The sequence below is a fragment of the Pinus tabuliformis genome, chromosome 6 (assembly GCF_031772625.1).
Source record: "Pinus tabuliformis cultivar Carrire ecotype Pingquan chromosome 6, CPIR1, whole genome shotgun sequence".
Classification (NCBI taxonomy): domain Eukaryota; kingdom Viridiplantae; phylum Streptophyta; class Pinopsida; order Pinales; family Pinaceae; genus Pinus; species Pinus tabuliformis.
This window is the reverse complement of record NC_142292.1, coordinates 1631007661-1631020112: the sequence shown is the minus strand read 5'-3', so window position 1 is coordinate 1631020112 and position 12452 is coordinate 1631007661.

Below are 12452 nucleotides of genomic sequence, written 5' to 3'. Positions count from 1 at the left end.
CTCAATGTAAGTGAGCTTGTATGAGTGTTTGTACACTCTCTAGGTATTTCACCTCGAGAGCCATTTAGTTTATAGTTAATATATTCAATTTTTATCAATATATAATTGGAAACTTGTAATTTTTGGATATTCCCATCATTAAGATAAGTTTTAAAATTATTAGCAAGTTAACACTAACGAACTATATTTTATGGATAAAAACAATGAAAACAGGCGTCAATTTTAAAGCCGGGCTCCCACGTTATGAACGACATCCCGTCATTAGACGAAAGACCTCAGATTCCACATTAAGGTACGAGTAATTCCATAGAAAATAGAATAAAATGATAACGTTGAATTTCCAATGTGATAATTATGTCGATAGGGGTGGTCTATATTGAAATTGAAGTGAATAAATTTATTTATTTTATTGAATGAGTGATGGATATTTTTAGGTCTATATTAGAATCGGGGCTCACCAATCTATTTATATTATTGACAGATTCTTCGTCTTATATCAGGACAAACAGTTTCCATACACCGTATTTAGTATGATATCACTCTCTGAAACGGATCCACTATGAGTTAATGGAAGAGGATAGTGAAAATAATGGATCCAGTATGAGTTCGATCCTGAGTGCCAAGGAAAAAAAGAATGGACACATTTCGACACGCAGGCCCACGTTCAGGTTCAATTTCACTGTGTCGATTCACGTTTAGTTCAGGTTCAGTCTCAGTGCGCTGATTTGCTCTATTTCGATGTACAGCTCGACATGGAGGTTTAGGTTCAATATAATAGTCTATAATGTGACGTTTTAAATTCTAATGTGACCTTGCAATGGATGGATGGTCATACATGACATAGACAGTTCGACGACCATCTCGGCTTTCCGGCCGTTGTACAGTGCTCGCCGATTTCTGACTTACACATTGAATGTCTCGCCAATTTATTTTTATAAGCAACAGTAATACAAGATTGTTGCTCCCACACCCATTTGAATTTGAATTTCACGAAGTTGCCTCCAGCGCCAATTGAATTTTGATACATCTCGGTGCCCATTTGAATTGTGTCGCTAATGCCGCGGCCAAAGCGAGCAGAGCTGTCCATTGAAGTTTGTTAGGGTCTTTCTTTTTGGACCTCAAACTCCACGGTGCAGGAGACAAAGCTTAGGACATTGAGTGCTCGTTCTTGATTTATGTTATAAAATGTGGAAGGTGTTGAACATTGTAAGCAGTTGGAGATGCTTCATACTCCTCATTGCCCTAACTTACAGTATCGGAGTGTTCGGTCGAGATCAGTAGACTTGTAAGGTTGACGATGGGCAAGAATATTACATGTCAAACAACCTTTATTAAACTTTTGAAATGTTCAGAATTATTATTATAAATAAATAAATTATATTACCATGCTCATGAATCGGGTTCAAAGACCTCATTAATAATTTAAAATTTTTGTCATGTTTATGTCTCTCAAAGTTTCTATTTCATGAGTCTTCATGGCTCTTGTACAATGTCATCATAAATATTTTAAGTCTTCTCTGCACCTCCTTTCATTAGATCGCATAAGATCCAAATTAGAGACCAATGGAATTAGAGACCAATGGTTCCTTTTACAGTACAAACATAACAGTCTTATAGGAAATTATTCCTATAACCAATATGCATTGATTTTTTATTTATTTATAAAATTTTAAAATAAGTTAATAATAAATAATTTTTTTGGATAATAATAATAATATATTATTTGTGATTTTATATTATAAATGAAATATTCATGATATTATTTTTTTTAATAAAAATATTTAAAAACTTGTTTTATTTTTATGTTTTTCCTTTCCGGTTAAGAATACTAAGATAAGAAAGCTAACCATAATTATATTGATAATATTAATATAAATATGTTGATAAAATATATTAAAATTTTAAATATATATATAAATATATGGGTATAATTATTGATATATAAATATTTTTAATTAATAAACATTATTTAACATATATTAATTTAACAAATATTTTTATTTATTACTAATTTATGATTGATTATAATGTTATAATAATGCTAATAAAAATTGAAATAATTTATTTTTATTATATATTATTACTGTAATAATAAATGAAATTAATTGTAAAATTATTTATAAGTATATATTATAATAGCAATAAGAAGGTAGATCTAAGTTGTCTTATGATATTATTTTATTTGTAAAATAAGGGATATTTTTTTGCTTTAAAATTTAATTACTAAAGTTTATGAAGAGTCCTGGATTTTAGCTCAAAGAAGTTGGGAGAATAAAGAAAAATGCTTGTTCTCTCCTTCACTTGGGTTCAATTATTGCAAAGGCAGATGTTGACCCATTGTGATCAAACTAAAAGGGTAGACCACTGTGGGAAGAGGTCCACATGCCTATCATGCATCAATCCTTGCTAAGCCATAAGTTTCTTACAACATGTTGGGTTACAAGTTTTTGGCATTATCCTAGATGCTTGACAACCCTGGTGTGCATCATTCCTTGCTAAGTCATAAGTTTTCTATTACATGTTGGGTTATAGGTTTTTGGCATTAGCCTAAAATTTATAGTGGCGACTAGTTGACTTTAAATTGGGCCCATGGTAATCTCTACCCCCATCTAAATTTGATATTGTGACCTTTTAGGAGAAAACAAATGTTCTTAAAACATGTTTTAATATAATAATAAGTACTTATCAAACTCTTAAACAATAATATTTTTAATAATTAAATTTTAATTTTTATATATAAGTGGGCATTTCCTATTATGCACAATTAGTTACAATATAATGGGCCATAGTAATACAAAGGTTTGCTTGACTCAAAAAACCAAAGCCTTAATATCAGTTGACCCAAAGTACATAAATGATGGGCTATAGTATCATCAAGGAGACTTGTTCTAATTAGGACGATATTAAAAACTAGAAAATACATGACAATTATAAGGCCTGATACCTTACATGAGTCTACTATCATGAAACTACAATATTTTCATGTCTTTGGAACTACAAGTGAAATTATGCGGTGCACGAAGTTTCTTATCAGCGGGATCCATAATGGCTCTTTATGGTTTGATAGAGAGTACCCAATTCATGTTGATGACATTCAAAAACTCACTAGGTTGTCCTTGCATCCTTAGGATGTTTCAACAACATTCCAGAGCACCTCAAAGCATGTCAAGAAAATGGATGATGCCAATATTTATGAAAAATATGGCACTAAATGCAAAGGTTTTGACGCTATCATTGCCTTATTAACAATGGCAGAGTTAAGTTTGCATGCTACATTATTGTAGGAAATGTCACATGACATTATACAGAAGGAGAATGCACATTAGACACCATTCCTTTGCCCAAGTTGAAGACATTAATAAGCAAATCCATGGATTAGAGTAGTCACACAAAACTAGGACTACTCTCCAAAACATTCTACCTATTGCCAAATCTAAATATATGAAACTTTGTAGGCTCAAATTTGATGCAAATACTCAATCACAAACCTTACTTTCTTCATGTTATGAGAAACCAACTACAGAGGCCACACCTCACTTTATTGATGAGGCTATTACCATGCTCCATGAATGGAAAATTGTGATGGATGATTATAGGAGTTTCAAGACTCAAGATTTTAATAGAAAATTCCAAATTTGGGTCTTCAATGTGCAGGATAAGAATCTGTATAGGGACATGATGCATTAGTAGCAATTGCACAACCACAAGAAGGATCAATCGAAGAAGAAAGAGATTGACTCAAGGGTGAGTCAATATATTGTGGTCAAGGCTTGTTGGGTCCTTTGTTTTTGGGAGAAAATTTGATCAATTTTAATAGAAAAAGAGCCACAGAGATAAGCAACACAAACATAGAAGCAAGTGGTTTAAAAATTTGGAAAGTAAAAAAAATAAAGAAGAAAGTGGCAAGGGAGGAAAAAGAGATAATATATTGGGACTCACCAAGGTCGTGGAAGAAGGATCAAGAAGTTGAATTTGAAATAATCAAGTGAAAAGTGGACCAAGCAGGTGGATCTTATCAAGATGGTCAAGTCAGACCAAATCAAGTGAGCATGGACTATATCAATGGAGAAAAGCTATATATAGCCGCCAAGATGAAGCTACAAAGAAGGAGACGAAGAACAAACCCATCATGTTGTTGAAATGGGAACCAAAGTCCTTTGTTATGTATTTGGTTGTAATTTTTTCCATATAGTTGAAGAAGTCCCAAATAGATCTTGCATAACTTTCATAGATATTTGATGTAATAGTTTGGATTTTGGGGTTTAATAAAAGAAGAATGTTGCAAGGATCTATCTCTCTGATTATATATATTTGAACTTGTTGTATGGAATGTCCCTTTTAAATATAATGCTCTATTAACTCATCTTTTTCATTATTTTGCTATCGTGTAAGTGTTATTTGATGATTTTTCAATGCATGTGGGATTGGAGTACACTTTAATTAATAAATGAATATTTTTCCTTTCTAAAATCCTAACACATCACTTAGAAGTCTCATCACGCTTTGGGTAAGACTTTTCTCCCGTACGGAGGAATGAAAATGCTAGCGTTGTGCTAAACTATGAAAAACTCCTTTATTGGCACCCCGTGGCCGAACCCTGGGTCAACATTGAAAACTTTTCAACCAACAACTGCAATACAAGTTCAAATCCAAGCTAGATGTGACAGTTGTACTAGGCATCAAACTATAGCGTAAAGGAATTTGAATCCCAACCCATGGTTGTGGAAAATCATTCTTTAGTGTCGCTAAACCAAGTTAGGAATTAAATTTCAACCTAATGAAGGAGCATAAACATAACTAAGTCTGTATGACCTTATGAGTTGTATGAGAAGTCTACATTCGAGATGGAGGCAACACTATGTATAGTTATTTTTCGAGATGGAAATAATTAAGGAGATAGAGCATGATCACATAAGGAAAACCACCTTCCGTATTCAAAGCTCCATCCCTACCATTTTTGTTCATTCTCTCCATCTCTGTCATCTTTGTCAAAACCATTACGGAGGAGTATATTTTCCTCCACACAGAGCAAACCACAAAGTTTGGAAAAAATAAAACCAAAAAGAAAAAAAAATGAAGAGTGAAGTGAGTGTGTCAAAGAGAAGAGGGTTTTTCCTAAGTTTAACACTAGAAGTGAGATGGGGAGGGCATGTGTGCTTCATGTAACCACACATTTAACAACCCCTTATTAGTGGAAGGTGTGGCGAGTATTCATGAACCTATTTGAAAGAAAATTAAATATAAATAAATCTAGAATCTTTTTAAAATAAATAATTCTTTCTATTTTAAACTTATTTATTATTTATTTATTTAATTGGGCTCCTTTTATGATTCTAACATGTTGAGTAGGTTTTTACTCTCTACTTTTAGCATGTGCACTAATTGAACCATGAATACTCTAGAAACATTCACATCCTAACCCGAGATTCGAGGAAACTATCTACTTCAAGAAGCTTATGTTTCCTATTTTGGTTTGGTAGCTTCAACATTTTCTTGAAAAGTTTCAAATCCAAGAGAACTGAATTATTTTCTAATAGAGCAACTATAATAGTTCTAGTCTTAGAATCAAAATGGAAGGCACACCAGGAAATGAATTCTTTGAAAACAAATACCTCCAAAACACATCCAACATTAGCAAGACATGTAGTTCAAATTTTATTTTTGAACTTTTGCTTAGTCATCAAATTCAATACCACTAGTATGCCATCAAGTAATGGAAGTTTTATCATGCCAAGTGAGTGAATTAGTTGTATCCTCACGAAATAATTACTCCTTTATTTTACACACTATAATTATTTATTCCTTAAAAACACTTTGATATACATGATAGTTCAAGTGTTGTCTTACAAAGCTCATAGTTATTTAAAAGACCAGTTTATGGGTAACATTTATTAATACATCCCTTCATCTAGTAACAACTTCATTAAGATATGCAAGAATCATAATTGGGGGTTAATAATTAAGGACACGTATTTCATGGAATCATGGAATATTTGATTTTCATAACATCATATCACCACCATTTTAGCTTGAGGACCGGGATTTCTTAAATGAATTTGAAGTAGCTTGTAAGGATAAAAATAGGTATTTTTTTAATTTCACTAAGTATGGTTTGTAAGCAGAGAGACTTATTTTATAAGAGTATATGATATCATAGTGTGAATAATTCATATGTGTGAAGTTACAGGAGTGTGAAGAATGTGATGTGTGGAAGGATAGGAAGCAAGGAGACTTGAATGTGTGAATAGATAGCTATGCAGAGAAATGGGTGTGTGAAGAAGAGATTATGGACTATATATTGCACACTAACCAAATATGACTAAGTATAAGAGTAATGTGGAAACAACTGTATGTGTAGGCGTAAAGTAGAAAGTGTTTGAAGTGCAAAGTTCTTGCTTAGATGAGAAATTTCCACCCAAACGCTTGAAACATATAAATAGCTATGGAAGTATTTAAAGAAATTAGAGAAATATGGGTGGTTTATAAGATTGGTAAAAATAATAATGAGTTATGCGTCATAGAAGTAATGCATAAAATAAAAAGTCAAAAAGTATAACAATAAGTTCCATTGTCACTACTACGAAAAAAATCAACAACAAAATATACTCTAAAAATTAAAAATAGCATTTCAAAAGATAACAAAACAACCTAAGTATATTTCTATTTAAATATTTATTTTATAAAAACCTTATTTTCCCTTACTATATTTTTTTTCAAAAATTACATTCACATATATACTCCCTTGTTTTATAAAATTAATTTTTTATTTTCTTATTTACTTTATTTTTATTATAAATTTTCCTTGGCATACCCATATCCTTGTCACTACTGCACAAAAAAACTAAAAAAAACAAACAAACAAACTCGACAACACAATATACCAAAAATATCATTTATCATTTCAAAAAATAATAAAGCAACACTAAATATATTTATATCTAATCATTTAATGTGTAAAAATTGTATTTTTCTTTCCTCTTACTTTTCTGTATAGCAAAAGAGTATATTCATATATATGTTCTCTTACTTAATAAGGTTATGTTATCTTATTGTTTTTTATTTATTGATTTTATCAATGAAATAGTTATGGATATTTTAATAATACAAAATAAGTTAATTAATTTATATTTTTTTATTTATAAATTTAATTAAAAAATATTATTGTTTAAAAGTTTGATAAATATTTATTATATATTAAAATATGTTTTAAGAAGAATATGTATTTCTTTCTAAAAGATTTGAGAGTTAAATTTAGATAAAGTGGAGTATGCATTTTTTTCATAATTTTTTTTCAAATCTAAAAAAATCAATAAAGCAGTGCTCAGAAGACGCAAAGGCAATCACTATAATCACAGACTTATCCATTCGGATTCGGTGACAAAAATTTTGAGCATTGGGCACGACGTTCTCACTGATAGATCGGTGAGCTTGTAGAAGTGGGCATTAGTTGGGACATGGGATTTTGCGGAATTTATTGAACTAGAGATGCAAGTATGGGCGAAAAAATTCTAGGTTCCACTGTTGGGATACTTGTTGCAGATAAGCATCCTTACAAACTCTTGGTTTAGCATTCACTTTTTTCACATGGAGGATGCAGAGAAAGTACTAAAATTTCGATGGGTTTGTGGGAGGCTTTTGCTACATTTTCATAAATGGTATATTGGATTCAACCCCCTTTTGCACACACCGAAAAATGAGATAGTCTGGGTCAATTTGCCTAGACCACTCCTGGAATTCTGGACGAAGCAGGCTTTGATGGAAATTGGTAATACTATAGGAAGATTTATATACATGGATCCTAAGGTTATGCGTGCTAGGGATAAACAGGTTGCTTGAATACTTGTTGAGATTCACTTATTTGGTGGCCTTCTAGAAAACATAGATCTTGATTGGGCATCGATACAGTTTTTCCAACGTCTTGACCATTGGGGCGTCCCCTTTCATTGCCTTCTTTGTCCCAATATGGACCGTTTGATGTTGCATTGTCCTATGAAGTGAGACACTAGTATGCACAATAGGAGAAGGTGGATGCAAATGGACTGCACTACAAACTTCCATAATGCAAGGACTTCACACTCACCAAAAGGTACTAATTTTTCTCCCACCCGGTTATATTCGTCCTCATCTCTGTTGATTATGTCATTGCCATCTCCTCCACAGGATATCCCGTAAACATTTTCAGGCCCTATTAACATATCGCCCCACTACTCTGTCATCAACCAGTCTGAACATATTACCATTCCACCACTTTTTGGAACTCATTTATCTCCCACACCCTGATATGTGAATTATGTTACTCCCCAATTATGCATTGTCCCTAGATAACCGTACTCCATTCATCCTCTCATTAAGACCTCCCCTATAATGCCCCCTTTCGAATCGGTAACATCTCTACTACTTCCCTCCTCGGTCAAACCTTCCTTGGACTCTCCACATAATTCGATTGGAAGTGACTTAGACTTCCTTCTAATCAACCATGACTTGAACATTAAAGATTTAACCATCCATAAGGTTAATCCATCTCGATTCTCTCCTTTCATTAGTCCTAGCTCTGCAAAGAACATCACTCTTCAAAAATTACACCACAAAGGCAACTGCCATTTTCGTGGTCGTTCGAGCCCCACTTTTGACGAGTTATAGGACTCTGCTGATCTGTTTGAGGTCACTATCATCCCATCCACTGACCCTTGGGCACATAGAGAATCACAGGTCGTCTTTGTGCCTCCATGATGGGTATCCTTTCATTGAACATTCAGGGTTTGGGGGACCTCTCCAAATTGTTAGGGATCAAACACATCATTCTGGAAAATCTTCCTTATATCATCTTAATTCAGGAATCTATGGTCGATTCCTCTCGTGTCATCAAATATTTCAGGTAGGTTTGCCCATATTGGCACATTTCTATGGTGGGATCTACTGGCACTTCGAGAGGTACCATCGCCCTTTGGAATCTAGATTGGGCACACTTTCATTCTTTCAAGTTTTCTACCAGTATTCTCCTATCTGGATACTATTAGTGATTAGGTGGTTTCATCCACATACTTAATATGTATGCCCCTTACTGGGATAAAACTCTATTATGGGAGAAAATCGACAGATCAAACATTTTTAAGATCAATGGCCTCATTTTGGCTGGGGACCCAAATTCCACTTTAATGGCACAAGAATCATGGTGTTTTCACAGTAGGATTGATCCATTTTTAGGCATGTTACATAAATTATTTGCGGATTTTCATCTAGTTGACATTTTCCCTAGCCCTCTTGTCCCGACATGGACCAACAAGAGAGCAGGGGAAAGATATATTGGAAAAATACTTGACTGTTTCTTGGTTCACGAGGAGTTGATTGAAAGGTTGGGATATCTCTAGTCCTCTATCCACAGAACATACATTTCTGATCATACGCCTATATTACTAAATTTGTGATGGAGAACATCCAGGGGGGGATCCCTTTCAAATTTAATAAAATTTAGTTGGAGGAATCTGAATTCAACGATCTCATTCGCTCGCTCTGGTCTGAATTGTCTGATCATTGTAAGGGCTCTGAGATGCATACTATGGTGTAAAAGTTAAATGTCATCAAATCAAGGATTAGTAATGGGAGAGGAACAAAAAGTAACATATGATAGCCGAGCTTAAACACATTTCTCAACTAATCTTTGATTTTGGATCGTCCCTAGAACATATCATCCCAACACAACAGGATCTGGAAAGGCTGGGAGGATTGGAAGAAAAGAAAAAAGAGATATTGCACATACATGATGTCACTTGGTGTCTAAAACTCAGAGCTCATGGCTTCGGGATGGAGATAGAAATACCAAGTTTTTCCATAAATATGCCTCCCACTAGAAAAATTGTAACACACTTTGGCAGATTGAAACCTCTGAAGGTCAAATTAATAATACATGTAGGGACATCCAAGAGAAATTGTCATGTTTTTTGAACACTTCTATCAAGCCAGGGAATAGGTTGATTTTGCAGACCAAGCTTGGGAAATTAACCAATATTACTCTATGTTTGACAATGAAACGAATGAGGAATTATACAAGTTGGTCTCTTTGCAGGAAATTGAACAAACATTTGGTTCCTTCGAAAAGGACAAAATCCCTGGCCTAGATGGATGGACTGTGGAATTCTATATACATTTCTACGATCTATTTGGCAAATGCCTTCTGAATATCATTGAGGAGGCCACACTGGGCGAGCAGATTTCAGGGGCAATCAATTCCACATTTCTTTCTCTAATTCGAAGAACTCTTCTCCTAAAACTTTCTCGGATTTCAAGACAATCTCCTTGTGAAATATCCTCTGCAAAGTTATCTCAAAGGTGATATCGAGGCATATTAAATTGGTATTGTCTAACCATATCTCCAGAGAATAGTTTGGATTTCTGAACAATCGCCAGATACATGATGCAATAGTCGTGGCTCAGGAATTCATTCATACAATCCATTCGTGGAAAAAGGAAGTAGTGGTTTTGAAAATTTATTTACACCGAGCTTTTGATAGTGTTGACTGGTCTTTCGTAAGGCTTATTCTATACAACGTGAGACTTAGAAATCATATGTCGAATGGATTATGGCTTGCATCTCTTTGGCATGCTTCGTTGTGATCATCAATGGACTCCCAACACATTTCTTCAAAGCGGGTCACGGGCTTAAACAAGGATGTTCCCTCTCTCCTTTAATCTTTCTTCTTGTTATGGATGGAATTAGTCTTAAAATAAAAGAAGCTCGGTCATTTAGTATCTTTCAAGGAATCCAGATAACAAGTATTTTAAATATTACTCAGTTGTTTTTTGTCGATGATATATTAACCTTTGGAATCATCTCGAAAGATTAATGGGAAGCCCTTTTTACATTTTTATAGATTTGGGGCTACCTCTGGTCTCCAAACCAATGGCGTGAAATCCACACTATATTACTATGTTGGAGACATGGCGGACATTGGACACATTGTAGAGTATTTTGGTGTTACAATAAGTCCTCTATAGGATGGGATTCACTATTTGGGTTATATTATCAAGCCATGCAACTACAGAATTTCAGACTGGAACTGGTTGATTGATAAATACAAACAGAAGCTCTCAAACTGGACACATGGATTTTATCACTCGAAGGCAGATACATTTTGGTGCAGGAAACACTTCAACAAATTTACGTTTATTGGGCTCACCTATTTTGGATTCCTAGTACAATTGTCAAAAAATTCACCTCGATCATGACAAGTTTTCTCTAGCGTGGACTCAATGTATCTAGCAAAATGAACCTATGCAAATGTTCAAATCTAGCCAAGCCCAAGGAATTTGGTGGATGGGGACTATTAGAGCACTAATCATTTGGAACAACGCTACTCATAAAATCTTTTTGGAGAGTTATAATTGGCAGGGGAATCTAGCAAGATATTGTACATTCAAAATATATGTCAAACAAAACATTGGAAGATATCTTCAGGAACATATCTTCACAAAGGAAGGATGGATCAATTATCTGGAGAAGCTACATGAAGATAATACCTTGGTGGAGGTTGAGAATGGACTGGGAATATGGCAATGGGGGGGGGGAATTATGATTGACTCTCTTAATATCAAGGGTCTAGAAGGTACAAAGGTTCTACAGGAGCAAATGCTAAACTCAATCTACATAAGAGGTATCTTCTTTTTATGTCTAGTGATAAACGACATTAAACATAACTGTCCCATTTGGAAGTTTGCATTGGAATTAGATTTGCCACATACCGTGGAGCACAATTGGCGACAATACATAAACTCACTCAGCCAGGCCAGACTACTTCACAATTTTTGGGGAGATACTACCACATGGGGAGGGAATATTCACAATCAGGTGCCCTTGGTTGCAGATACATACAAATTTTTGATCACACAGCAACACAATCTCAATCAAATCTCCTAGTTTTACAAGGGACCTGGAATTTGTATTTTTGTAGAAGTTCCCTTGAAAATGCAGACCACATTTCCTTTTTATTTTGAGGAAGAACCTATGAACAGCTTTGAAACCAACGTTTCGGACTAGCTTAGTGAGTCCATCATCAGGGCAATGAGATTTGTTTTGAGAAGAGAGAGCGTGAAAATTACTGAGCTTATTAATAGTTATTTGAAAAGCATTGTTGTTATCTTCATTAGTAGTCAGCTTATAAGTAGTAAATTAATTAATACTTATTTAATTTATTTATTTACATAGGTATTTATTATATTTATTATTATTTATTTATTTAGTTATAATTTAGTTATATAATTGTTTATCTATATTTATATAATTTATTATTTGAATAAATAAAGTAAATTTATTATCTATTTATTAATATTTTTATTATTTTTATTATCATTATTATTTACTGATTTATTTTTATTTATTTATTATAAATAAATAAAAATAATTTAATAAATACTTATTTATTAAGATAAGAATTTATTATGTTTATTATATATTATTA